The following is a 27,734-nucleotide window of genomic DNA, read 5'->3' as shown; positions in this document are numbered from 1 at the left end:
ATCCATCAACTTTGTCTTGCTCACTATGCTTAAGGTTAGAGAAGAATAAATACACTTTTGGTTCTGTTGGTGTTTTCCACCAACAGGATACACTTGATCTCTGCCTTGTCTCTATGAATAAGTACACTTCAAGCAAAAAATGGAGGAGTTTTACAACTCCCAGAAGGACCTAGATCTACGAGCACAAACACACTGAGCAGGATATTGCCAACACCGCACTTCGAACTGCTGGACAAACATGGATGACACCGTATCAAGAAGTGCAGATGTCAAGGCCCACACCTAATCAAATGATGCACCTAAAGGATGAACACGGACGACCCTGGTGTTCCAAGCATCGAGTGCACAATCAACGAATACTCTTTTCAGAAGACACTCTACGACACCGGATCTGACGACAACATAATGGCCACAGTCACTTATCAGCTCCTGCATGGAACCATGCCCCTACAACCAACATACATTCAGCTCCAGATGATTTTCAGGTCATTGACATGGGAGAAGACGAGTACGATCCACCCATCATCCTTGGAAGACCGTTCCTCAACACTATCAAAGTTATCATCTATATTGGAACCAGAGAAGTCCACATGCACTTCCCCTCTAAGAAGGTACACCGCTATTTTACTGACCCTAACTATATAGTTGAAGACTCTAAGCAGGTCAGGACAAGAAGACGACGCAACCGCAACTAGAGGAGGCAAATCATCAAGGACGGATAGGTAGACAACGAAGGAGAAGTGGTAAGGACTGAAGACATACAGCTTGAACAGAACTGCCCTGAGGAGACCGTAGCACCAAGTCAGATGTGGAAAGAGAAGATAGTTATACACGAAGAGGAGGCGCCGCCGGAACCACCGACTACGCCATCCAGCGAATCCTAGGACGACTGAAAACGGAGAGTCCCATTCGGAGGACTTAAAAACACCGAACGCCTTGCCCACAGGTAAACTTGGTAGTTATCCTTTTCCTTTCAATTATTCAATTATAGTTTGCTTAGTTAATCAGGTTCATGCTATCTTGAAAAGAAAATAAAAATGTTAAAAATAGAGAGCCCCATGTGAGTATGCTCATGGCATAAAACCCATAAGTACATTCACTGTGGTGGCATAAAAATAAAATAAATAAGTTTTCATCTTACAATAAAAATATAAAAATAATAAGTGCATGATCCTGCTAAATAAGTAACATTTATTGAGGAGGCTCAACATGATAAAGGCTAGATTTTTATGCTAACACTTAACCAGTTCCACAAAGCTTTGTTGTCTATTTGAGCTCCACAGAATTCAAGGATCAAAAAATACTAGCAGACGGAGGACATCCTAATCGCTGTCAGGGTGCTGCCGACTTTCAAATACACCTCCACCAGCTGCTAGCTACATCAGAAGAAATTACGTCAAAATCCAGCTTGGGGGAGAGCACCCCCATTTATCCATCTAAGTGTTTCTACTCGCGTTTATACTTTACTCAAATAATAAAAGATGCATAATCATGAAAACCCAAATAAAGATTTTGTGCTTTTATATATATATATATCTTTGCTTAGTTTTCTAAATAAATAAATAAATAAAGTTTGCTATGAACCCTCATGATAAACTCTCACATGGAAATGATGAATAGTTGCTCTGCCATGACTAGTTCTTAAAATTGAAATCTCTCTCAAGTTTAGGCATGACTGTTATGAAGTAAGATTTGCTCTAAACCTGAACTTGTGGGAAGAGTACTTGATCTAAAGTCTAAGTCGTTAACGGATATGATGTGGGAAGGTTGAGCCGCTGTTTATCTGTTCCTAGAGATGCTAGAATTCTAGAGAATTTTATCTTTGAAAAACTTTAAAATAACACATGATGAGTTCCTGTATGATGAGAGTTTAAATTCCTACCACAGCCATATATACATGCTTGCTAGACTTGGAGCCACACATTTACTTTTTACTGCTTATGAGCATTGAGTGTGATCAAGCTGTGTAGACCCTTAGGAGCTTGTCATGTGGTTAAAATCAAGATTCACTTGCACGTTCACTCGTATATGCTGCTTCTACTCTAGAAGTACGCATCCACATATATCCACTCACTTCCATCTCCAGATTCACCCAAAAGTATTCTACTCCTATCCGGGAGAGAATAGCCAAAAAGATTATCCTATCCCTGTTATTCCCTATGAAATAAATGCTCGAGTTATCTTGGTTACTACCACTTGCTATATTATTTCAGGAGATGAGTGCTCTAAAAAAAAGAAAAAAAGGAAAAAAATACGAGGAAATAAAAAGGGGCAAGTGCCCGAAACCTCGAAGAAAAGAAAAAGTGAGACAAGAGGTAAAAATGGACAAGTGTCCGACAGTAGAATTAGGGGTACAAAGATACCCACCTAAGAGAAAAAGAAAAAGAAAATATAGAGCATCTCATTCTCCTCAAAAAGTTTCAAAGTGCAAGAAAGGTATGTATCCCCTTAAAAGAGCAAAAATAGAATTAGACTTTCACCATTGTTATCACCATCATCACCATACACCATTCGTTCGCCACACATGCACATCTTGATTTGACTTATTGACTTGTTTCTCTGGATCCATGGTTTGACTATGCAATAAATGTCTTGTAAGTATGTATTAGCTGTCTCCCACCTATGAGCTTCAGATATCAAAACCTTATTAGAGTAGGGTGAGAGAGAAGGCAATATCACTATGCATTATACCAAAAATACCACATACTTTGAGAGAAGGCATATACCATTACTGCCTTGGTAAGGATCCAGAAATACCACAAAAGAGAGATTTGAGAGAATCATATAAGGAATCTCTGAGTTTTATTTGAAAATCTACAAAAAAAACTCCAGAGCTATAGCTGATCAAGAATAAGAGACATGGCGCTTGACTTGACTATTCTATCTTTTAACTGCTCAAGACACAAGTGATGGTTACAAGCCCCATGGTGAAAGGTAAAATGAGTAAGTTTTAAGTCTTAACAGCTTATTCTAACTCAGAGATGAGATCTTGCTTGAATGCGTGTAAGGCATGAAACCACTGTAGAAACTCTTGAGTTCATCCTTGCTCAGGGACGAGCAAGAGGTAAGCTTGGGGGAGTTGTTGACGGTCCTTAAGTACCAAATATAATCATCAAATAAATAAAGAAAAGGATCCAAATGCAACCAACAGCCAGACTTAGGGTTTTATCTAACAGAATTCCACGAGTTTTGGTGTTTGTCTATTTCTACAGGGGGTTATCAGGAAATACGGAAGAAAGGCCCACATGTTGGGATTACATAGAGATATTAACGTGCCGTGCAATTTTCTATCATCTAGAAGACTCTAGAAGCCACGGGAAGGAAGCGGAGGCCGAACGGGCCCACAGGCAGGGCGCCCGCCCTCCTTCCTTGGGCGCCCGCCCTGACTTGGAGTCCAAACAGGACTCTCTTCGGGGATTACTCTCCACCGACCTAAAGGATCAAGGATAACCGTCCAATCAATGTCGGTTTGATCTGACGGCCCAGGTTCACTTGAGGGGACTATAAAACCTGACCCCCTGGCCCCTGGAGGAGAACAAGTTTTTCATAGAGTTGAGAGGAGCCCTCGAAGGAATACCTCTCCTCTAAATAAAATTTATTTTAGGGTTAGCATCCAATGTGAGTAGAATTAGATCTTCTAGTTTCTACTAGATTGAGAGAGATAGAGTGGAGGTGTAGATCGGAGGAAGGCCGGCCTGTCGGTGTCTACTCTGAGTTGTACCTGCGGGATCAAGTCTTCTAACCCGAGGCTTGCTTCTAAGATTCTTCAGTAATTCGACTTCTAATTGTAGTAAGTTCTTGTTTTATTGTTCTTTGGTTTATGAGTTTACTTTAATCCTCTTTCGGTTGAGTATTAGAGTAATCATTGCTAGCGTAAACATGGTGTTTAGGCTAGGGTACTCATAGATATCCCCTGACTAGCTGGACCGTGGTAGTAGCGAGAAACGTGACATTTCCGAGTTACCTTTGTATCCCATATCTTGTTAGCAAGACGGGTAGGTTTATAGGTGCGGGTCGAACATCCTTTATGGTGTCTAGATTCCGTAAGCTTCCCCAATAGAACAGTAGATCATCCTTACCAAGGTTACAACGAGACTACGGTTGTAGTCTTCTCTATACATCGCTCACATCGAGAAACATTCTTTGTAGCCTAAAGGGGTAGTAGCAATAGATTTGGTTAGTCAGATGCACGCTTTCTCCTAGTGGTAAAAATATAAATACGATAACTCTGGATAACCTCCCGTGTGAAATGCTCACCGATATCCGTGCGCTTGCGGATCATTTCCTTATTGCGTTACCAAATATCAACAGTGTATATGTTTGCAAAGCGCTTAGCTCTCTTCACGGGAGAGTTAGGTGATAGATGTCATGTAGGCATGGTGCTTAGATGTCGTTTATCTGCAATTACACCCTATTGGCTGGGGTTGTGTGGTAGATCGTGGAAGTGACATTTCCGTTGAGTCCTTTGTATTCTATCCCGCGTTGGTAGGACAGGTAGAACCACAGTTGCGTAGGAAGTCCAGCTCTGTCTTGGCTTTTTATAGCAATGTTCCTTATACATAAATGAAGAGTCTTTTGTGCTATATATGATAGTGTAGCATTAGAGTAGATGAATGACTTGATAAATAGAGCTATATAGGATTTTCTATCTCTTGAACTAATCGGACGTCTGCCTAATATTAAGCTGAGTAGTCTATATCTAGTCTCTATATTACGTGGGCTTCTATATTTTATATATCATATATCTATGGTTTACCCTCCTGCTAAGTATGTGACTATGCAACCCAATCACTCATAAGTACTCATGTTTTGCAAGTTGATCTCATTGTTTAAGTCCTTAGTTCTTTCCCTTGAGCTAAATATAAATAACGATACCTGGAATACTTCTCGGTGAAGTGCTACAATGGTATTTAATCTGTACGCTTGCGGATCCTATATTTTATTAGTGGACAGTTTTTATACCACAGTTCTGGCGTCATGCTAGGGATGACAACTTAGCTTAAGTGGTGTTAACAACTATTACCTGATGGCGCAATAGAGTGTAGTTCTTCATTATTATCGAAGTACTTATCCATCTTTTTCAGGTGGTATCTATGCCCTTTTGATAAGAAGCATCCATGCCTCATGTGCACTAACTTCTTAGATGCATCAAGGGACACATCAAGGGACACAAGCAGTTCCATCTATGCATACTATGCAATCAACCTTTCCCTTGAATTGTCATGATAATGTGAAGAGAGCAGGGTAATCGTTGATCGTAACAAAAATAATTGCTCTTAGTCTGAATGAATCTTTGTGGTACTCGTCCAACATTTGAACACCTGTTTCCCAAAAATATTTTCATGTCCTCCATTAAGGGCTCTAAAAAACATCTATTTCAACTCCAGGTTGTGTAGGTCAAGAAATAAAGATGGTTAGCAAAAGGTACTTTCGCTTTTGCTTCAACCATGGAGGAAGGTTGTACATGGTGAGGATCACTGACCATGTGTTGTGCTTGATGCTACTCTCGGCAAATGCTGTTAGTACTCAGTGTGAACCTAACATTTCTTGGTTCGTCAGCAAAGTCTCGGTGGTTTTTATTAAAATCTTGCCACTGCTTGCCATCAGCTAGATGCCTTAGCTTCCCATCATTTTTGTGCTCATGAGAAGCATGCCAGCTCATATGTTTGATATCCTTTGGGTTAGTAAACAAACACCTCAATTGACCGACTATAGGAAAGTACCACATCACCAAAGGAGGAATCTTTTTCTACACATAGTAATCTACTTCTTTTTCTTTGCTGCTAGGTTTTGAACTCTTTTGGTTGTTCTTTTGGGTCTTCTTTTGCTTCTTTCCGGAGGCGGCACACTGTTCCTCTCTATAGTATTTATTCATCTTGTACCTATTTGCACCACACTTTGGACAACTCTCCAAGTTCTTATAATCATCACCGCTCTATAGAATACAATGATTTATACACGCGTGGATCTTCTCAACACCCATAGTGAGCGGACTAATTAGCTTCTTTCCATAGTACGTGTTAGCATGAACTTTGTTCTCCTTTGGAAGCATGTCAGCGACAATACTCAAGAAGGCATCAAAGCCAACATCAGATAGACCATCTCTAGCTTTTAATACCAACAACTTTAGCATAGACTGCAGCATCATAAACTCTTTGGTACAGCCCTTAAATGTGGCAGAACCACCCTAATTATATGGCCCACATGCACCTGTCATTGTCCTTAAGACCTCAGACTACTGCACATGAGAGTCATATAACTTGGATAGTCTGTCGGGTGCCCTCGGAGGACCCCGAATCATCCACATTTTAACTCATACAGGATCAACATGGAGTTACCACAATATTACAACATTTGTTACAAAAATAACTTACATCGGAGTGTGAAAGATTTATAACTTAATTTACAACATATGATGAAGTACAAACTTAACTAAATTTCCAAAAGGTGTGTAGAGTAGCGGAAGCATCCTAGGTGAAGCTTCTAAAGTAGAAGAGGTGGATAAATCATGTCGCGCCCACCGACATGACCTCCATTAGCAGCATAAGTCAGCACCTGCAACAGGGGTTATAAAACCCTGAGTACGGGAGTACTCAACAAGACTTACCCGGTGGAAAAGAGGAGAAAATTAGGGATGCAGGCTTAGGGTAGACAAGGAGTGGCTGAGAAAGGAGCCAAATTGTTTTGCCAAAAAGCTTACTAATAGTGCATCCTTACTTTCAAGTTTTACCCGCGAATTCCTCTCCTTAAGAGGTCGAGGAGTTCGAGGACTGTCTATCTAGTTGCTTCTCACAGACAAGTCTGTAAGTTCCTAGTCCTTAAACAAAGTATTATCATTCCAACGGCCATAGCTTCATGTCACTCTGAGTCCGGGAATTGGGATCCGAACCTCATGAGACATTTCCCCCTTTCTTCTTTTATCACTTAGTTGCATATTTAACTACGATGAGGGTCGAAGGAATTGAGTCTCCCAATCGGGGAGCAACGACGATTCGAATCGCTTAGCAATCCAGCTGGAGTTCCTAACCACCCGACATATGTAGAACTAAATCTTGCATATGTCAACCCAAATCGAGCTCTCCCCAAATTTGACTAGGTTCGCGACACCCGAGAGAACAGTACTCCACCATCCTACAGCCGATCTAGATGTTTTCCGGTCATCTCAGATCCGTAAGGTGGGTACACACTACTCTCGCCATCGCTCCACGCCCAGTGCGTGAGTAGCTGCTCGCATCGGGGGATCACAAGACCGGGCTTACCGAGGGCAAGTGGCTAGTACTATAAATTCTCAGCCCAGCAGGCCATCAACGGACCGGTCCTTAACCGACACAGTTGGAGACACTACTTTAAGACTCCATTCTTAAAGCAAGTCCACCGACCGGTCTCAAGTTGAAACATCATTGACCATAAGTGTAGTCTACAACAACCCTTCAAACTTTCTTGTTTGAAAACCTATCTAGTAGCAGGGCTAAGCATCACTACGCAGTTTTAAAACAAAACAGATGCCAAGGACAAGATAACAAATATCAAGGTAGTAAATGCAACAAGTAGGTTAACCCAATTCTCAACTACCTAATGCAGCATTTTCAATTCATAAGTGATAAAAGATTTAAAACATTCAAGGAGGGGTTAATGCATCCGGGGCTTGCCTTGGTTGCAGAGCTGAGAGAGACCCTCGGAGACTTCCCAAGTCTCGGATCCTACTTCCTCGAACGGAACACCGACTTCGGGGTTCGGTTCAACGGTCGCTCTTTCGGTCACGTGCACTATACGCAAAATGATGAATGCTCATGATATGCGTATGACAAAATTTAAGAAGGACCGAGTTGAGTACAACTCTCCTTCTCGGTGCAAAACAGGCTAAACAGTAACTAAAGTTGTTTATCATTTTAGTGTTCTTACCCAAGAGGTTGCATCAGTAAGCTAAGACTTTCCTTAATTTACAATTAGTCTTAATTAACTAATTGTTAGTCCTTTTTATCTAAATTAATTCTTAATTAAGTATTAGTGACAGTAATTAAGTATTAATACCAAACAATAATTAAATGCCAAAGGTCATTAAGATTAATGACCTCAGGTCATCACACAATTCCAAAATCACTCATATTCTAATTTAGAAATTAAGCTACTCATTATTTAAGTAAAGGCTAGCTAAAAACAAACAACTCTATTTGCACACATAACCAGGACAGCAGCATATACACAACTTCATTCAACCATAATTAGAGATCCAAGCATCCAATAAAGAGGATATTAGACTTTCTAGAAAGCTTAGATAATTATCTAGGACCTGGTTATAATCTTCAATAATTGATTCAATAGATAAAATGGCCAAACAGCATGAATAAACAATTCTGTCCAGACTTTGGACAGAATCAGACATTAAGCTTTATACCTCTATAACCAGAGTTCTAGATCACCAAACGTCATGATCCATAATATTTTGGAAAGCTTATGAAAATTACTACAATTTATCTTTCATCATCAAAGCATGATTCACAAGTTTAGTAGGTCGAAATTGCACAACTATAGAAATTGATCCAGGATTTGACAGAGAAGAACCATTTCTGAAACTTAAATTTAAACAGGCATAACTCAGAAACTATAGGGCCAAATGCCACCAAAATTTAACACCAGGTAGATACATGAATTATATACAACTTTGTTATAGACAAGTTTCACATCCAACATTATCTACCTAGAGCAATTCATAATACTCCAGAAACTGTCGAGAAACCACTAATATTTGAATTATAAAGAAATAACATTTTATTTATGTTCCAAACTTGAACCTGGGAAAAACCCAGCTCACCAATAGTTGAAATACATCAAAGAGATACTAGAAAACATCATGGCCATCCCTAAATAAATTCCTTTCATGTCTTTATTACTTTATTTAGATAAATAGACAAAGTAGTAACCATATGTCAAAATTATACAGTAAATTCTGAGAAAACTACAGAAGCTCATATATGCTCTCCAGATTCTACTGTATAAGTTTCATGCCATTTGGATAAGTATAGCAATTTCCATGAAAAAGATAAATTTCCATCACAAGGAAACATGTAACAGCAAGATAAATAAGAAACTCAACACTTTCTACAAACACATAGCTAAATTATGTATCTATATGATATAACAACCTCATATAAAGGCAGAGGAACTATATTTTATATTTATTAATTTTTATTTTAATTATAGACAATTTAATAAGCACTAAACAAGATAAAATAATAACCTAACCATATATCATCCACTAAACATGAAATGTTTACTGCAAGACTCACATAACATCATGAGAACACCATAAAAATTTCAGGCCCATAGGAGCTACACAGAATGAGATATGAATTTCTCCTTTTTAAACATAATTAAAAGGCATAAATCATAACTAATTATTTTACTACAAAACATGGTCAGTTTCATATTTTTAATAAAAACTAGACATCTCAAGGAGCACAAAAAAATTTGGTTCACCAAAATTGGAGTTACCAAACTCCAGATATGAATTTTTAAAGATTCAACAAAACATCTACAAACAAGTCCTTATAGCACTATTCACCTGAGTCACAGTCTGTGCAATTAGACCCCTGCAGAAGTTCTAATTGTTGCACAAGGGACCTGGTCGCGAATGGAAAACAGAGGAACTCGTCGGAGATCGCCGTTTCAGCGTTGGGGTGCTCCATGGCTACAACGGAGCAGTGACGGAGTATCTCCATGGTCCGGCGCACTCGTTGGCAGCCACTTCTTGGACCGAGGTAGCCTGTGGAAGCCTGGCCACGGTGATGCAGCCATGGCGGAGCTCCTGCCGGCACTGAAGAAGAAGGGAGGCTAGCGGGACTTCTGAGGGAGTTGAGGGTGCATGGTTGGGAGCTATAGCAGCGCAATGGGACAGCGAAGCTTCTGGTATACTCGATTTGGTCGGAAAGGGAGCGTGAGCAATGAATTTCGCGGTGGCCATAAAGAGCTCGTCGGCGTTTAGAAATACCAAACGTGAACGACGGCCGTGCTGGAGGCTTCTATGGCGAAAGGAGAAGACCTTGGGCCTCCACGTTACCCAGAAGAGGCAGGTAAGCTAGCAGCTGCGTGGGCGCACATGCAGGGCGCCAACACGAGCTCGGCAGTGCCACGGAGCGGCGTTGGCCACCGATATTGGTCGGTGCACTGTAGCAGTGCCTATCCCCTTTTCTGATTTTTTTTTAAATTACTCCAAAATTTTGAATAGAAGTCAAATTTCTGTCAAAATAAAACTTGTTCAGAATTTTGAATGCTACAAAATATCTTTAAGGATCCACAGCTGATTTTGAATGGAGAGAGACGAATTTGAGCCAAACAGTTTGAAATCCAAATTCCAATTTGGGGGCAAAACTGATTTGAATTGGGGCAGAATAGAAATTCCAAAATTACTTTTGATTTTTCTCAACAACTTGAAAAATTCCCAACAGAAAATTTGTTCATTTTGTTGAGCTCTACAACTTTCATGTTGATCACTTTTCAAGATTCCAAACAGATTTCGAATTGGGGATTCAAATTGGAAAGGGGACAATTTTTGGAAATCTATATTTTCAAAATTACTTTAAATTTTGTGTTGAAACTTCAAAAACTCAAAACACCAAAGTTGTACACCTTGACAAGATCTACAACTTTGCTTTTGAACTCATCCCCAAATTTTGCTTAGTTTTTAAGTCACACAAAAAGGGGTAAAAACTGGGGTCGAAATTAGGGGTTTTTCTTAGCTGCCTCCCTACAACCCTCCTTAACTAGGGATTAAACAACCATCACAAGCATCACTTCACAAGATAAACACACTTTAATTCCCTAAGCACAATCAACCAAAATAAAATTATTTTAAGTTGATGCATAATGATGTGCTTAACAAATATGCTTTGCAATGCTTATGATGACATGATCTAGTTTTAGTGTTCGTAACATCAGGGATGTTACATTAAACTCATCGTATAAAGGCTCTTCTGTAGCCTTCATTAGGGCCTTCATACATTTCATTAACAATATATCAGGATCTGTATGACGACGCAACATTGCCTCTAAGAATTTTGCATCTCTACAGCCGTAACATTTGGCACAACATGTTTGCTATGGGGAAGAGGTTGTTGTTTCTCATGTATGAATGGAAATCTATTAGCAATCATATCTGGACCATTGGCATCGATGTTCTTAGGGTTTCTAGTTGTATAAGGCATAGAGCTACCCTCACCATGCTTTGTCCAAATCAAGTAATCCTTCATAAATCCTCTATAGACTAGATCATCAAATACAACAATATTTTTGCAGTCTATGCATAGACAATATATGTGCTTCTTCTTTGTTCTCTAAGCATGGTTCTTAGTAGCATAAATAAACCTATGGACCTCAGGTATATATGATGGATCTAGTCTTGATAAATTATACATCCATAATGAACTCTCCATCATTACCTAAATAAATATAATGAATTAATTATAATCAATGCAAAACAAGTATGATCGTCCAACGATATTTATTATGTAATCTTTTGATCACCAACCTCCTTCAAAGAAATCAAGATGAAACCTCTCACTTGTATATTTTCCAATTTGAAGACCTTAAAGCAATGTTTGCTAAAAGGTAGAAGAATGATATTAACACAAAATCTCTTTCATATTTTTCATTTAATAAACCCTAAATCTATTTCATATATAAATACATAGTGGATAATTAAATAATGGATAATTATATTAAATTGAGAAATGAAAAGACAAACTACATAATTTAAAAACATACAAATTGAAAAATGTAGATAAAAACTACAAAATTTAAAAATCTTGGATAAAATACCTACATTAATCTTGGATAAAATAAAGTGAGAAGAAAAAATGAAAAAGGAGAGAGGAGAGACATCATCTAACTATCTTAAGCAACCTCATCTGAGCAAATAAAGATATTCACCTAGCTAATCTTCTCTCTCTAACACATGGTGAAACCCTAGATCCAAAAAGTGGCTCAAATTGAGCAAGAATGAACAAAAAGAGGTAAGAGAGACATAAACTAACCTTTCTTAGCAACCTCCTTCCAAGAAATGAAGATTAAAATCTCTCCCCATATATTTAGTGAAAACTAGACCTCCAAAATAGCCTCCTATGGAAGGTGGCTGCGAGAAACAACTCTGCTCAGGGAGAAAGAAGGGGTATTTATAATAGAGATTTCATTGGTGGCTGACTTAAAGAAACACCTGTAGAGATCCTTTTACACTAGCGGTTGACTTAACATAACTGCCAATGTAAATGACTTATTTCCACTGGCGGTTCATCTAAGTCGACTGCCAATGTAAATCAATTTCCACAGGCAGTTCACTTAACTGAACCGCCAGTGAAATTCAGGCATTTCCACTCGCGGTTATGTTAAGAAAACTGCCTGTAGAAAGTGGTTTACACAAGCGGTTTATGAGTCGGGCTGGTTGTTTTCTTTACACTGGCGCACAATAACAGAAACCGCCTGTACAATAGACACAACCGCCACCATTGAGTTTTTTTTGCACTAGTGACTCTCACTCTTTGCCCATCCTCTAAGGTATTGGCGAAGCCTTTTAATCATCTTAGCTTGGCACTAGTGTACTGTTCCATATGTCACTAACCATCTCACAAAAGCCATCTCTCAGCAACCATCCCAATTCAAATTTGAATTAGGGTTGATAAGATGAGGATGGGTTATTTGTAGAAAAGAGTAGAGGTGTATGATCAGATATTTCTCTAATTAAAGCACGTACTATGGTATGGATATTTAGCCTCGACATCTGTGCATACTAGGATCTTATCTAAGTTTTCAAAAGTTTGATTCTGTAGATGATTAGCCTAAGTCTTGACATTTCTATTTCCCTAAGATTTAAAGAGTTGATCACAACATTAAACATGAAAGACCATCTATCATTATAATTGCCTTTACTTATCTCATCTGGTCTTCGAATAATGTTGAAGTCGCCACCTATAACAATAGGTAAAGCTTCTTTAGAACATACCAGCATGATTTCAGATAAGAATTGTGACTTCTGATCCACCTGTGCTGGGCCATAGACTGATATCAAATTAAACTTTAAATCAACTTCTCTATGTCTAACCTTAAACGTATAATAAATCCCCTTCCTCGATTTCCCTAATGTCAAAGGATGAAAAATGTATTCCTAGAATCATACCATGACACCTGCCTTGCGGAGCCATGCAATACTAAAGAAAATCACTGCCTGTGCAAATACTATTCAAAGTGGATTGCGGGAAATTAGCTCTATCAGTTTCTGATAAGTCAATGCAGTCTATGTTTTTTCTTTTGTTAGATCCAATAGAAATCTATATTTCTTAGTATTAGCGAGCCCATTGCAATTCCAAAATACACCATTTATCTAGAAAAATTCCTGGTAATTTCATTCTGTTTATGATGAGAGCCTCTCTGTGAACCTTTCTTTTGTGATACAGGGGTTTGTAGACACTTAGGTGACAACCCCCATCACCTAGCCCTTCCGAGATTTCTAAACAAATTTAATTTAAACCTTCTAGGTCTAAAAAATCATCATTAGAACATAACAACGAGGCATCATTAACTGCTACTTTGTTTTTCTCCGCTAAAAATTTACTCTCACTCTCAACCATTCCATTTTTTCTAAATCTCTTAATAAATTTAACAAGTTAAAGATATCTTGTTTATTGTCCCCTAGAACGACCCCTAAAGATTTAGTGGTATGAAGCAACGAAGAATCATCGCGAGAAATAAAAGAGCATGGCTGGGGATCATTACCTTTGATTGGCTCAGACTCTAGGTTTTTGTGAGCCTTCAATTTTGTTGCTTTCTCCACCGAATCTTGGTCCGCAGTTAATACATTCCTCTTGATTAATCTCCTAGGTGATACTATCCCACCGTTCTGTATGTCTTGCTCAGAAACCTAGAATCATTTTTTGGTTTCACCAGGTTGGCCTTCCACTGGCCACTACCATCTGGAAGTATCTCATTCTGAGACATCACTATAACTGGTTTTTTGCTAGGTTGGATTGGTTGGCTTTGATGAACCAAAGAACCCCCAGATTCCATCTCTTGCTGGACAACACCCCCAGCTGTTTTGCCATAATTAGGTAACTGATTACCAGAAGCATTGTTTAGTGTGTGATCCTCATTTTTTTCCATCTATATCCATGTTCTCATTAGCTTTTCCCTCATTTGGTTTTCCTTTCTCAGGGTTATCATCCTCCATGGTAGAGTCCATGTCTATAACCTCTCGCTCACCATTAGACATACCGTCTTCTACTCTGAACTGTAGCTCATAAACAAAATCCCAAATTACAACATCCACTAAATTAGGGATGAGACTAGGATCAAGCACGTTCTGATTTGCCAAACATTTTTGTGAATTTAGTGTCTACAGCTCGGGGAACAACTAGGATGGAGCCAATTGTGCAAATGATGGAGAATTCCGTAAACTCTCTAGGAAGTCCCCTAAACTGCACCCAAACCTTATCAATCTCATAGTTATAGAAATCGTCTTCAACACCCTTTTCAATGCGAATTTTCCCTTTACTGATTTTGTGTTCATGTCGCCCCAGTTTACCATAGTATCCAGTTGGTCTGAGGATGGGAAATTACAAATTAGTGGTGAAGGCATCTTTACCTTTCTCCTCAATCACCCACATGGTTTTACCTGGTAGTAGTTTTTCTAGTTCCACGGCCAATTGCTCAGCAGTATGGAACCTTCTAAAACACGTACTAGTGCAGATTTTTACTCTACCTTTGCTTTAGAAACGATGTCTGAGAAATTTCGTAGTTTCCAAGGTTGCACAGCAACTTTGGTTTGCATAGGATACAGAGCCATCAATAAATGCACCATGCTGAGGTTGCATATGTGACAATGAACAACCTAGGTCTTGTTTAGTTCACCCTGAAAACCAAAAAGTTTTCAAGATTCTCCGTCACATCGAATCTTTCGGCACATGCATGAAACACTAAATATAGACGAAAATAAAAAATAATTACACAGTTTAGCTGTAAATCACGAGACGAATTTTTTAATTCTAGTTAGTCTATAATTAGATAATATTTGTCACAAACAAACGAAAGTGCTACAGTACCGAAAAGTTTTCACTTTTCGGAACTAAACAAGGCCCAAATGAAATTTCTATGTCGACCCAATCAAAAAAAATATTGAACTGAATCAAATTCTAGGTAACGATGCATAGAAACCTACGAAAACCTGCCCATTAGAGAGAGGATTATTACAAATAAAGAACACCATAACGGTTGCAATCCAGTACCATGCTTTCCATTGGAGGTGTTTAATTAATAGAGGTGATTGTTATAATGAACACTGTAAACTTTTTTTTTTGAGAAACAAAATGAACACTGTAATGACCCCAACAGATACCGTATTTCCCACTGGTTGGTATTTACTTAATAGAAGAATAATGCATAAAAACTCATAAAAACCAGCACACTAGTGGGATTATTATAACAAACAATGTGACGGTCTTAGGGCAGTTCCAAAGCATGTAATTTCTATACTTATTAATTTCCATGGACACTACATATAGAAACCATGGTCCCAATGAATAATTTCTGTAAATTATTTTTTTTATCCAGTCATATACATTCTCTCGCCATTCTCTACTAATCACATTCCTTTATGTCTTGGTTCTCATACGTGTAGACATGGTTTCTAACTTGGACCCGATTTCTATGGTTTTTACTCTCTCTCTTCAATAGTGTTGGGTACCATAAAGAGGGATACCCAAATCAGAATAATAAAAATCGCAAAAGACAAGGCAAATCATCCACGATCACCAGGACTCAGGGCGCCGGCTCCGGCTCGCCTGACCCCTTGGCCTCGGGCGCAAGCCACGGCTCGCCCGACCCCTTGGCCTCGGGCGCAAGTTCCACCTAGCCCGACCCCTCTTGGGCTCGGGCGCCAACGCCGCCTCGCCCGAGCCCCCATCTCAGAGCAAGGCTTCCAACGCACGGCTCCCATACCCACGATGTGACGGACGCAGTGACCCCTATACCACGACAGGGCATGGTGGCGACTATTCCAACCACCCCGGCCACTGTAGCCTTACCTCTTTCACTATGCAACCTTACCTCTTTCACTGTGGTGTACCTCCTCATAGTAAAAGAGGAACGGGAGAGATTAATCAGTGTCACTATTAGCTGTCTTCTCCCACTGTTACAGGACAAGCTGCAGTGTCACCGATCCGACCCCCACGACCTCAACAGGGCTCAGAGACCCTCCACAGGAGCAACCATGCTGTCAGCCATGCCTCAAGGACGGGATGGGCAAGCCTCTACAGGGTCGGGACTGTAGCTTCACCACTCACCAGAGGAAGATCACCAGTCACACATGTAAAATCCTGTGCCCCTCTTGAGCCTATAAAAGGGGAGTCAGGGCTCACGGCACACAACACACAATCAAGGCAGTCAACACACCACAACTCCAAGCGAGTTCTCGCACAGAGTAGCAAGCAGCGCTCTGTCCACCACACAAAGTCGAGACTTGGGACTTAGCCCTCTCTCGCAACCTGCTTGTACACCCCTACTACAAGCACCTTTGGGTGCAAGGCTATACAGACCCCCGATCTCACACTGGACGTAGGGCATCCTTAGCCCGAACCAGTATAAACTCTCTGTGTTCCACTTGCATCACCATCCGGGTTAGGGAGACACGCATACTTATACTCGTTTGTGTCTAGACGACGAGTCTAGACGCCGACAGTTGGTGCGCCAGGTAGGGGCCTTTTGCGTGGCATTCATCTTTCCCTATTGGGGAAAGCCCGGATGGCAGACGGATTCCACCCACTACGCCTCGGCACCATCATGATGTTTGGGAGTTTGGAGTTCATGTCGCTTGGCTCCGGCTATGTGTTGATGCAAAAGCTGGATCTGCAAACACAAAAGGCTAATACCCGATTCAAACGTTAAGGCGTGCCAGCCGATTTGACCTTACTATCGGCAAAGGTGATAACTCGAATACTTTGGTCCCGACAACAGCGATGCGCCCGGATGCCACGGCCAAGAGGTATTCATGCGGAACTTGAGAACATGCCGAGCTTAAGTCGACGGATTCCTAAGAACTCGTAATAAAAAGGGAAAAGTATGACGAAGTCGTCGAAAAAGTAGATGCTGGAATATGAGTAAAAACTTATGTTTGTTTGATTGATTCCTTCTGATTACAAGGCCCTAGGGTCTACATTTATACCCCGCTCGAAGAGCTACAATCAGACACGACTAGAATTTGAATTCCAAATTACACAGAATTCGTATACAAAACGACTTAAATAACTAAGGAAAACATAAAACTATCCTCCCGCGACCAACTGGGACACCGCCATGGACCAATCAACGTCCATCAGGTCTTCCTTCAGAATCATCGGCAGACTCTTCATTGTATCCATCGGCAGGAACCAATGTTTGGTCATCGGCATAAACGCATCATCACCCAAGGACTTAGCCACATTCAGCTACCTCTTCATCGGCAACCATCCTCATCGGCAACTCCCCTGCAGACCATTTACTGCTGCACTATCTTGCCGATCTACACTCTACCAATCCTAGGCACGAGTCCAAAAACGGTGTCAACACATGCCCCCCAATTTCGGAGTATAAAATCATTAATGCTCCAAAATTCTCTGCAGTAATGATGCCTTTCCGCAATTAATTCTCCTAATTTAGTAACCGACAGCCCAAATCTGAACAACTTGGTCTGATTCTCCCGTAGATTCATCGAATTCCTCAACCTTCCAAACGGACACCTCCACTTTAACCGCCCATCGGCAATATTACCGTTACAAAGTACTGCCGATGGACTGACCAGGACATCCCGCACAGTGAAGCATCTTATCCTTCCAAACGGACATCTCCACTTTATTCGCCCATCGTCAATGTTACCGTTACAAGGCGCTACCGATGGACCGACCAGGAAATCCCGCACAGTGAAATATCTCCAGATCACGACCGCTTCCTGTCAAATCACCTGCGCAATCCCTTGATTATCGTGCGAACAGTTACCATATCCACCTGAGTACTCTCAGATTTCACGGATATGGCGAAGAGATAAGTCAGATTTGCCCTTGCCCGTTTTGTCCTATAAATAGTTCCTTCTCGGGTACTCCTTCTCCATCGCATCATTCTACAGCCCCAACTCCACTTTTCCGGCGGCGGCGCTGTTCGAGAGCTCCAAGAACTCCACCGAAGCCCTTTCTTCACCAACCTCAAAGTCCTCGATCATCTTCTTTCGCGAGGAGATGGCCATTAACTTCACTGTTCCCGAGGTGAGTTCATCACCCCATCTCTCGTATCTTTACTGCATTCCTGTTCATCCGCAGCTTTTCTTACTGAATACTTTTCTCTCCCCGCTTTTTTTGTTCTTCCTTTTATCCCAAAAACCATTAGGATCTGTCCAACAAACTTGCCATCCCTACCGATCAGCCACACTTCTACTTTATCGGTCCGCTAGGGAATCCAGATCCCACCGATGTGATCAACGCAGAAACCAACAGGATCCCCTTTAGAGCCGAGAACTTTTCTCTAGATCTGTGGAAAGATACCTTCCGTTCCTGGCCCAGTCCTACCGTGGGATGGAAGGATTGGTTTTTGAGAGTCAGCCACTCAAATGAGGTTCAGTGGGGTGAGCGAAAACTGGACCAATGCATCAGGTTATCCATTGCCGATATGCACAGGAACGAGTCACTGCTGATAGCTGCATCATATTTCTGGTCAGCCATGGCCCTGCTTCTCCTACCCTTGTCTATGTGCTCATGCTCACCGGTTTAGATGTATCCACTGCCGATAGCAGTCACCTTTTTGACACCACACCTAGTTCCAAGGTAGAAACCCGCGCTATCGGTGGCTGGTCTGGGTATATTCAGAAGTACCGTAGAATGGGGCCTGTCAACATAAAGGAACAAACCACCTTCCTGAACATGTGGTTAGACAAATTTGTGTTCTGCGGTCGATCGGCAGGACCAACCTCTGTCTACCTATCGGCAGCACAGAGATTAGCCAATGGTGGCCGATTTCCCCTCGGCCGATACCTGCTCGGCTCAGTTTACCACCTCCTCCATCAAGTAGCCAGAAAACTCCTACTTGGTCAGTCCATCGGCAATTTAGGGGGTCCCTGGTGGTTTATCAATATGTGGCTTAGTCTCCACATGCATAAGCGTCTTGAGTTCAACCTCTTCGCACAACGCTTCCCTAGGGATATAGCCGAAGACTATGAATTGGTTTAAGAAGAATCGGCAACTCGCCCTCCCCTAAACTTTGGCGAGGCTGTCATAGTTCTACCTGGCACAGGTGGCAATGCAGACCAGGTCAGCCGATTCTTCCAGACCATGTACGAAGGCCTGACCAAAGAACAACGAGCATGGATGCCTTATGAAGATCCAGATACCATGTTTCCTTTGGTCTTCCATCCATTCAATGATGCTCTCAACAAGGACCACGATGTGATGATGGCACTGATCACCCCCAGAGCTATACCAGTGAACTTCTTTGGTAGTGGGAAAACCTCCAACCAGACTTATGAGTTTTACAATCCATCGGCACTAGCCCGTCAATTAGCTTTCGGCCAGCTGCCGATCGCACTCTGTTATGCCGATGTAATAAAACCCAGGGAGACCATCACCAGCCTTCTTGAGTGGACCAGGGTAGCTCAACTACCACCAAGTGTCGATACAGATGCAGATCCCTCAGAGTGGATCTCGGTCCTCTTCATCACTCAGGCGTACAAACAATGGTGGGAAGAATGGAAAGAGCACTTGTTCTGCAAATCGGCCCTTACGTACCGCGGTACGATCGACCCCAAGTACAAAGTCCCCGATAATACTGTAAGTATTTCCAAACCGATGTTTCAATTTTTATCCTTATTTTCATCGATAACTCACTTTCTGTGTTATAATACAGGTTGACAATATTCCTCCATCGGTCAGCAAGAGTGGCAAGCCGATTGACCTTTTCCCGTCAGGTCCGATCTCTTCAATCGGCAACAATGCTCCCACTCTGGCTACTATCATGCATCGGGGTGTGCGCCTCAAGAAAGTCACCACCAAGCGAACAAAGACATCTCCATCAGTAGCTGCCTCCGCCTTAGCACAGGCCTTTAAGGTAATTGTTCAAATTCTTTTATCCATACCAATCCCACTTTTGCATCTGTCGTATTCATATTTACAAATTTCCATTGTTGTATCAGCATACAGGCGCATCGGCAAGGACTAGAAGCACAAGTGTCGATGCCCCCTAGTCCAGCCAGCCGAAGAGGAAAGGCTCCAAAAGCACCAGGTCAAAGGCAAAGCGCCAAAAGACAGCAACACCTTCTCCTCCCCCATTATCACCGATCCTAGTAGAATCTTCTCCCTCTTCTCCAGAAACCCAGATACAGCAGGTACCACCTCCTTCTCAGCCACAGGAAGCACCCCAAGCAGAAGAACCCCAACCAGAAGAGCCTCAGCCAGAAGACACATCGGCTGATGTGCACGAGCAAACTGCCGATCCAGCAAGTTCAATCATAGCATCGGTAGTTTCCTCCATCCAGACAAGCACTGCTCCCCCTCAAGGTAACATACTTTCTATGAAACCACTGCCGATGAACCTACTCTCTCTGTCCTATAATTATCTTCGTTGTTCTTTCAGCCGACATATTTCCATCGGCAACCCCAGCCGATCAACCTGTGGTCCCATCGGCATCTTCTAGTCAGAGGCGAGAGATCGCTCTGAAACAAGTAAGTCACTCAATCTCTATCTGTATCATTTACCAATGCCTGACCATAGACTGATTTACTTCATTTCTTTTTCAGGAACAGGACTCTTCTGATAGCTTGTTCTCCTTTGCCATCGACATCTCTGAAGATGAAGTTGAGGAGGCAAGTTCCTCTCGAGCAGTTGGAATCACATCGGCAGAGATCAGGGCGAAGTTGGAAGAATTATCAGCCCTCCATCATCAAGATACAGCCCAACTGGTGGACGACTCTGACTCAGCCAAGGCTTTGTTTAGGACCCTCAGAGGCCAAATTTCTGCCGATGCTGAAGAAGTCCTCTTTCAAGCTGCACATCTAGAAAGCCGTCAGCTGCAATATCAAAAGGCTACCCAGCGTCTTGCCGACAGAGCTGCCCAGGCCCAACTTTCTGAGGAGATGACAAAAGTGAAGCTCCTTGCCGATGAAAAGCATAAGAACATCGGCATCTTGAAGTCCTCAGGAGACGCGTTGAAGCACAAGATCTCTGGTCTGTCGGCAAAGAGAGATGCCCTGTTGGCAGAACTTAAGCAAGTAGAAGAAGCCTTGTCCCAAGCTCAACAAGAGGAAAACCAGCTGCCTGAGATCAAACTTCTTGAACAAGAGCGAAATGTCCATGGCCGTAAAGCGCTGCAAATGAAGAAGAAGCTGAAGCCGGTGGAAGGCTCTGCCGATGAAGACGCCAAGGAGATAGAAGAAACCAATCAAATCCGCCTGCGTGCTATATCGGCGATCCAGGCGCTGTTGAGTATGTAGGCTCTTCATCGGCAACATCCTTTTGACACTTCTAATGTTTTGGTCTAGCCGATAGGACTGTTATCGGTGCCTCTTAAAACATTAAGTCCAGCCTCAGATACATTTTGATCCAGCCGATAGGAATGTTATCGGCACTTAAACTTTTACGCATCGACCTATATGCTTGGGTAATACTTCTTTAGATATTTGCCATTTAATGCTCTGGGAAATTCAACTCCTTCAAGAGTTTCTAAAATATAAGCGTTACCAGGAGCAGATCGACTTATCCGATAGGGACCCTCCCAATTGGGAGACCACTTTCCAAATTTTGAACTTTTAGTCCCGATCGGTAAGATTAGCTTCCATACTAAGTCTCCATCGGCAAATTCCTTAGCCTTTACCCTCTTATCATACCATCTGGCAACTCTCTTCTTATTCTCTTCTATGCTCATCAGAGCCCTCAGCCGATGTCCAGCTAGATCATCCAACTCGTCCGTCATCAAAGTAGCATAATCATCGGTAGCCAATTGATCTTGAAAAGACAGTCGCCTAGACCGAGTCTTAATTTCCCAAGGTAACACTGCATCATGCCCATATACCAACTGATAAGGTGAAACCTTAGTCGATCCATGACAAGCCATCCGGTATGACCATAGAGCCTCATTTAACACTGTGTGCCACCTCCTAGGATTTTCTTCAATCTTCCGCTTAATAAGCTTGATAATCCCTTTGTTGGACGCCTCGGCCTGCCCATTAGCTTGAGCATAATAAGGAGAAGAGTTTAATACTTTAATTCCCATACCGATTGCAAATTCATTAAACTCCCCCAACGTGAACATAGTACCCTGATCGGTAGTGATTGTTTGAGGAATTCCAAATCGGTGAATAATATGCTCTTTCACGAAATCGATCATATTGGCCGATGTAACTTTCTTCAAAGGAACAACTTCAACCCACTTAGTGAAATAATTGGTGGCAACCAAGATGAATTTATGTCCTTTGCTGGATGGTGGATAAATCTGATGATTAAATCAATAGCCCATCCTCGGAACGGCCAAGGCTTGATGATGGGATTCATGGTCGATGCGGGTGCCCTTTGAACATTACCAAACTTTTGACATCCTTGACACCCCTTGAAATACTTAAAGCAATCCTCAAGTATAGTCGACCAATAATACTCGTTCCTTCTGATCATCCACTTCATCTTAAACGCCGACTGGTGTGCTCCACAGACTCCCTCATGGATCTCCCCCATCAAACTCTTAGCTTCATCATCACCTAAGCATTTGAGAAGAACCCCATCAATAGTTCGATAATACAATTCATCTTCGAGGAGCACATACTTGATGGCTTGAAACCGAACTCGTCTCTCAACTTTCTTGGATGGATCCTTTAAATAATCAATGATTTCTTTTCTCCAATCATCGGCACCTATTGTCGATATTGCACTTATTATGGGCTGATATCCCGAGGCATGCTGAGCCAACCGATTGGCCTTTTCATTATGTAATCGAGGAACATGCTCTAAACGGAAATCCTTGAATTCCTTTAACAGTTGCATACTCCTTTCATAACAAGTTATCAAAACCTCGCTTCGGCATTCATAGCTTCCAGCCAACTGATTTATAACCAGCATAGAATCTCCGAAGATTTCAACAGCATCAGCGCGAACTTCCCTTAGCAATTCCAACCCTTTTATCAAAGCTTGATACTCAGCCTGATTATTTGTTGACGTAGCAACAATCGGCAAGGAGAATTCATACTTCCTTCCCTGAGGGGAAATTAACACTATGCCGATTCCTGCCCCCCGGTCGCACGTGGATTCATCAAAGAAGAGTGTCCAAGGCACAATTTCCAAAGTCTCCACTGTGCCATAGTGTTGGGTTACAAAATCGGCCATAACCTGTCCCTTAACTGCCTTAGCCGATTCATAACGCAAATCGAATTCCGACAACGCCAAAATCCACTTACCGATTCTGCCACTCATAATCGGCATGGACAGCATATATCGGACCACGTCATCTTTGCATATGATGGTGCACTCGGCCGATAACAAATAGTGTCTCAACTTAATACATGAGAAATAAAGACACAAACATAACTTCTCAATGGCTGAATACCTGGTCTCGGCATCAACTAACCTCCTACTTAAATAGTAAATCACAAGTTCCTTTCCTTCAAACTCTTGAATTAAGGCCAAACCGATGACCATCCCATCGGTAGACAAATACAATCTGAAGGGCTTCCCTTGCTACGGTGGAATCAGAACTGGAGGATTCACCAAATAATTCTTGATTTCATCCAAGACCAATTGTTGCTCTTTCCCCAAACGAACTCTTGACCGGCCTTCAACTTAAGCAAGGGACTGAAAGCACGAATTTTACCAGATAAATTAGATATAAACCTCCTGATAAAATTTACCTTGCCGATCAAGGATTGGAGCTCAGTCTTGTTGGTAGGGGCAACTATTTTGTTGATAGCATCAATGGATCTCCGACTAATTTCAATCCCCCTCTGATGCACCATGAAGCCAAGAAACTGTCCTGCCGATACACCAAATGCACATTTATTGGGATTCAACTTCAAACCATGCTTCCTTGTGCATTCCAACACCTTTCGTAAATCGACAAGATGCTTTGTGAAGTCTCCAGACTTAACCACCACATCATCAATATAAATTTCCACCAGCTTGCCGATGAACTCATGAAATATAAAATTCATAGCCCTCTGATAAGTAGCACCAGCATTTTTCAAGCCAAAGGTCATGACTATCCAGTCAAACAACCCAACATGACCAGGACATCTAAATGCAGTCTTTGAAATATCTTCTTCAGCCATGAATATTTGATTGTATCCTGCATTACCATCCATAAAGCTGATGATCCAATGCCCAGCCGCAGCATCAACTAGTAGATCGGCCACTGGCATCGGGTAGCCATCCATCAGCGTAGCTTTATTGAGATTCCTGAAATCAATGCAGACCCAAAGCTTCCCATTTTTCTTGTAGACTGGAACCACATTGGAAATCCACTCGGCATAGCGACACTGCCGAATAAATTTAGCTTCGATAAGTTTAGTGATTTCGGCCTTGATATCAGGAAGAATATTAGGATTGCATCGGCGAGCTAGCTGTTGATGTGGCCGAAATCCAGACTTAATGGGTAACCGATGTTCAACAATTGATCGGTCCAAACCAGGCATCTCAGTATAATCCCAAGCAAAGAAATCTTTATATTCCTTTAACAAATCAGTTAACTGTTGCTTACACTCGGAATTTAACTTAGCACTAATAAAAGTAGGTCTAGGTTTATCACCACTACCTATATCTACTTCTACTAAATCATCGGCCGATGTGAATCCCTGGCCTAATTTTCCATCATCGGCGAACCTATCCATTAAAAACCTTCATCAGAACTGACTGCTTGGATCGGTGGAATTTCATAATCGGCAACTTTGAGAAAATCCTTTTCCCAAACTTCTCCTGAAATACACCTAGTTCTCTCATAGGTATCTGCCTCTGTCGATGCAATAACATAGGAAGAATCTCCCGGGACAATTTCGATCTTGTCACCTACCCACTGGACAAGGCATTGATGCATTCTTGATGGTATGCAACAATTGGCATGAATCCAATCTCTTCCCAACAGCAGGTTATAAGCACCTTTTCCACTGATCACGAAGAAGGTCGTCGGCAAGGTCTTGCTGCTGATAGTCAATTCAACGCATATTGCCCCCTTAACTCGGAGACACGTTGCCCTCAAAGTCTTTGAGCATCATATCGGTCTTGGTCAAGTCCTGATCTCCTTTTCCAAGCTTCCGATATACTGCATATGACATGATATTGATAGCAGCTCCACCATCAATCAAAATCTTGGTCATTGGCTGACCATCCACTCTTCCTTTAACAAACAGAGCCTTAAGATGCTGCCTTTCATCATCGGCAGGCTTTTCGAAGATGGCCGTCATCGGATCCAGAGCCAATTGAGCTATTTGGTCGGACAACTCTAGCTCATCATCACTGGAGGGCGCAAGGAACTCCATCGGCAACATAAATACCATGTTGACATCTGCCGATGGGCCTTTTCCTTTAGGATCTGGTTGCTGCTGATCCCCAGATTGTCCAGGGTTCTCGCCCTTGTTCAACTCTTCTCGTCTTTCACGCTGCAGCCTCCTCTTCTGTGTCCTAGTCAACCCCTCAGGACACAATGGAGGGAGTTGCTGCTGCCTTACCGATGGGCGATGATTTTCCCTTGGCTCCATCCGATAGGTATTGGCATCCCTGCAAAATATGAACTCATCGGGAACTCGTGCATTAGCCATCTCCTCAAGTTCTTCTTGGTTCCTGGGAAAGTACTCAACACGATCACCAAGCCTGTCGTGCACACTGAGCCTGCCCCCCAGCCGATCATGAACGAACGCTCTCCCCCTAATCGGCCCATCAAATCGGCGGTTATTGTTTTGATACAGCCGATTTGATCTGCCATACCGATCATAACCATTACATACTGGGCAGTCTCTGACAGTAGGAAGCTTGATATTCTCCTCCCAACAATGAATGAAGAACGGACAGTTCCAATGATCTCTATGCCTGTTCCACTCTTGTCGGCGTCTTTCTTCTTCCCGATGATATTCTTCTTGCTGGCGCCGATACCGGTCCTCACGTTGCTGCCAAGTCTCCCGAGGCCTTCTATGAGTTATCACGATACCGGATCGAGGAGGCCTTCCTGATCTATTCCCTTCCTAGATTAAGCCTTTTCCCTTGGCATCGACAGTAGTAATCTGATGCTGAGGATCCACCGATGCACTTCTCTCAGCTGCTTCTGATGTCAAAACTTTGGCCTTTCCCTTAGCATCCAGCATGTTTGTTGGGAAAGGATGCTGATCAATCTTCATCGGCTTCTGAGTTTTAGAGCTGTCAAATTTGATCCTCCCAGATTCTATAGCCGATTGCAGCTGCTGTCTAAAAACTTTGCACTCATTGGTGCTGTGAGAAGTTGCGTTGTGCCATTTGCAGTACTTCATCTTCTTTAATTCCTCAGCCGATGGAATCACATGATTGGGTGACAATTTGATCTGACCTTCCTGAAGTAGAAAGTCGAATATCCTATCGGCTTTGGTGATGTCAAATGCGAACTTCTCTGGCTCTTTATGCCCAAAAGGGCAAGACATCGGCTTCTTATTCTTTACCCATTCTGCTAAGCCGATGACTGGTTCCTTATCAGAGTCTGAGCTTGGTACCTCATCAACAAATGACACCTTCCTATTCCAAGCCCTCTTAGGCTCAAAGGGCTTAATATCCTGGTCGGAAATCCTCTGGACCAAGTGACTTAGACTCTCGAACTCCTGAGAAGCATATTTGTCCCTGATGTGCGGCAACAAGCCTTGAAAAGCTAAATCGGCTAGCTGCCGGTCGTCCAGAACCAGACTATAACATTTGTTCTTGACCTCCCGTATCCTCTGCACAAAACTTTCAACCGATTCATCATTACGTTGCTTCAATTTGACCAAATTGGTGATCTTCTTCTCATGGACTCCAGAAAAGAAATATTTGTGGAATTGCTTCTCTAGATCGGCCCAATTAATCACTGAGTTAGGAGGTAATGATAAAAACCAGGTGAACGCCGATCCAGACAATGACGACGAGAATAACCGGACTCTTAACTCGTCTCTGTTAGCAGCTTCTCCACATTGAATGATAAACCTGTTGACATGTTCCATAGTTGACGTGTCATCCTGCCCAGAAAACTTAGTAAAATCCGGCACTTTGTACCGATTTGGGGGCGGGATTAAATCATAAGCAGGAGGATACGGTGTCCGATAAGAGTAAGTGTTGACTTTGGGTTTTATCCCAAATTGGTCTCTCATTACTTCAGCAATCTTATCGGCCCAATAAGCATCGGCATCTTGCCGATGAGGCGGTTACGGATCTGGGATCTGCTGATATGCTTCCACGTGTCTATGCGGGGCGCGATCTGCATGGAACATTGGGTTGATCATCTGGCCACCAACCTGCTGTCCCCCAAACTGTGGACCACCAATCTGCTGCCCAAGATTCATCGGCTGGTTGGGCAATCCTTGATTCTGGAACCCAGGGTAGATTTGGCCTTGTTGGAACCCTGTAGCCTGATGATTCTGTTGGGGCATTTGTGGAAATACTTGCTGCCCAGACCATCCACCATTAGAATTCATTGGCATGGGTCCTGCCGATGACTGGTAATTGGGCATCATCATTGAGTTGACATACCCTTGCTGAGCCATAAACCTCTGCTG

The 27,734-nt window shown here is 42.2% G+C and overlaps 1 long non-coding RNA gene across 1 annotated transcript; it reads right to left on the bottom strand.

Moving 5' to 3' along the window:
- Nucleotides 7,728-13,860, bottom strand: LOC110437164. Its single transcript, XR_002455352.1, has 3 exons — nucleotides 13,762-13,860; nucleotides 12,030-13,030; nucleotides 7,728-7,766 (listed from the first exon to the last, which is right to left on the bottom strand). It is a non-coding gene; the product is annotated as an uncharacterized LOC110437164 (long non-coding RNA).

This window comes from Sorghum bicolor, chromosome 7 (assembly GCF_000003195.3).
Source record: "Sorghum bicolor cultivar BTx623 chromosome 7, Sorghum_bicolor_NCBIv3, whole genome shotgun sequence".
Taxonomy (NCBI): Eukaryota; Viridiplantae; Streptophyta; class Magnoliopsida; order Poales; family Poaceae; genus Sorghum; species Sorghum bicolor.
The sequence above is the reverse complement of the archived record's forward strand: the minus strand, read 5'-3'. Positions and strand labels throughout refer to the sequence as shown.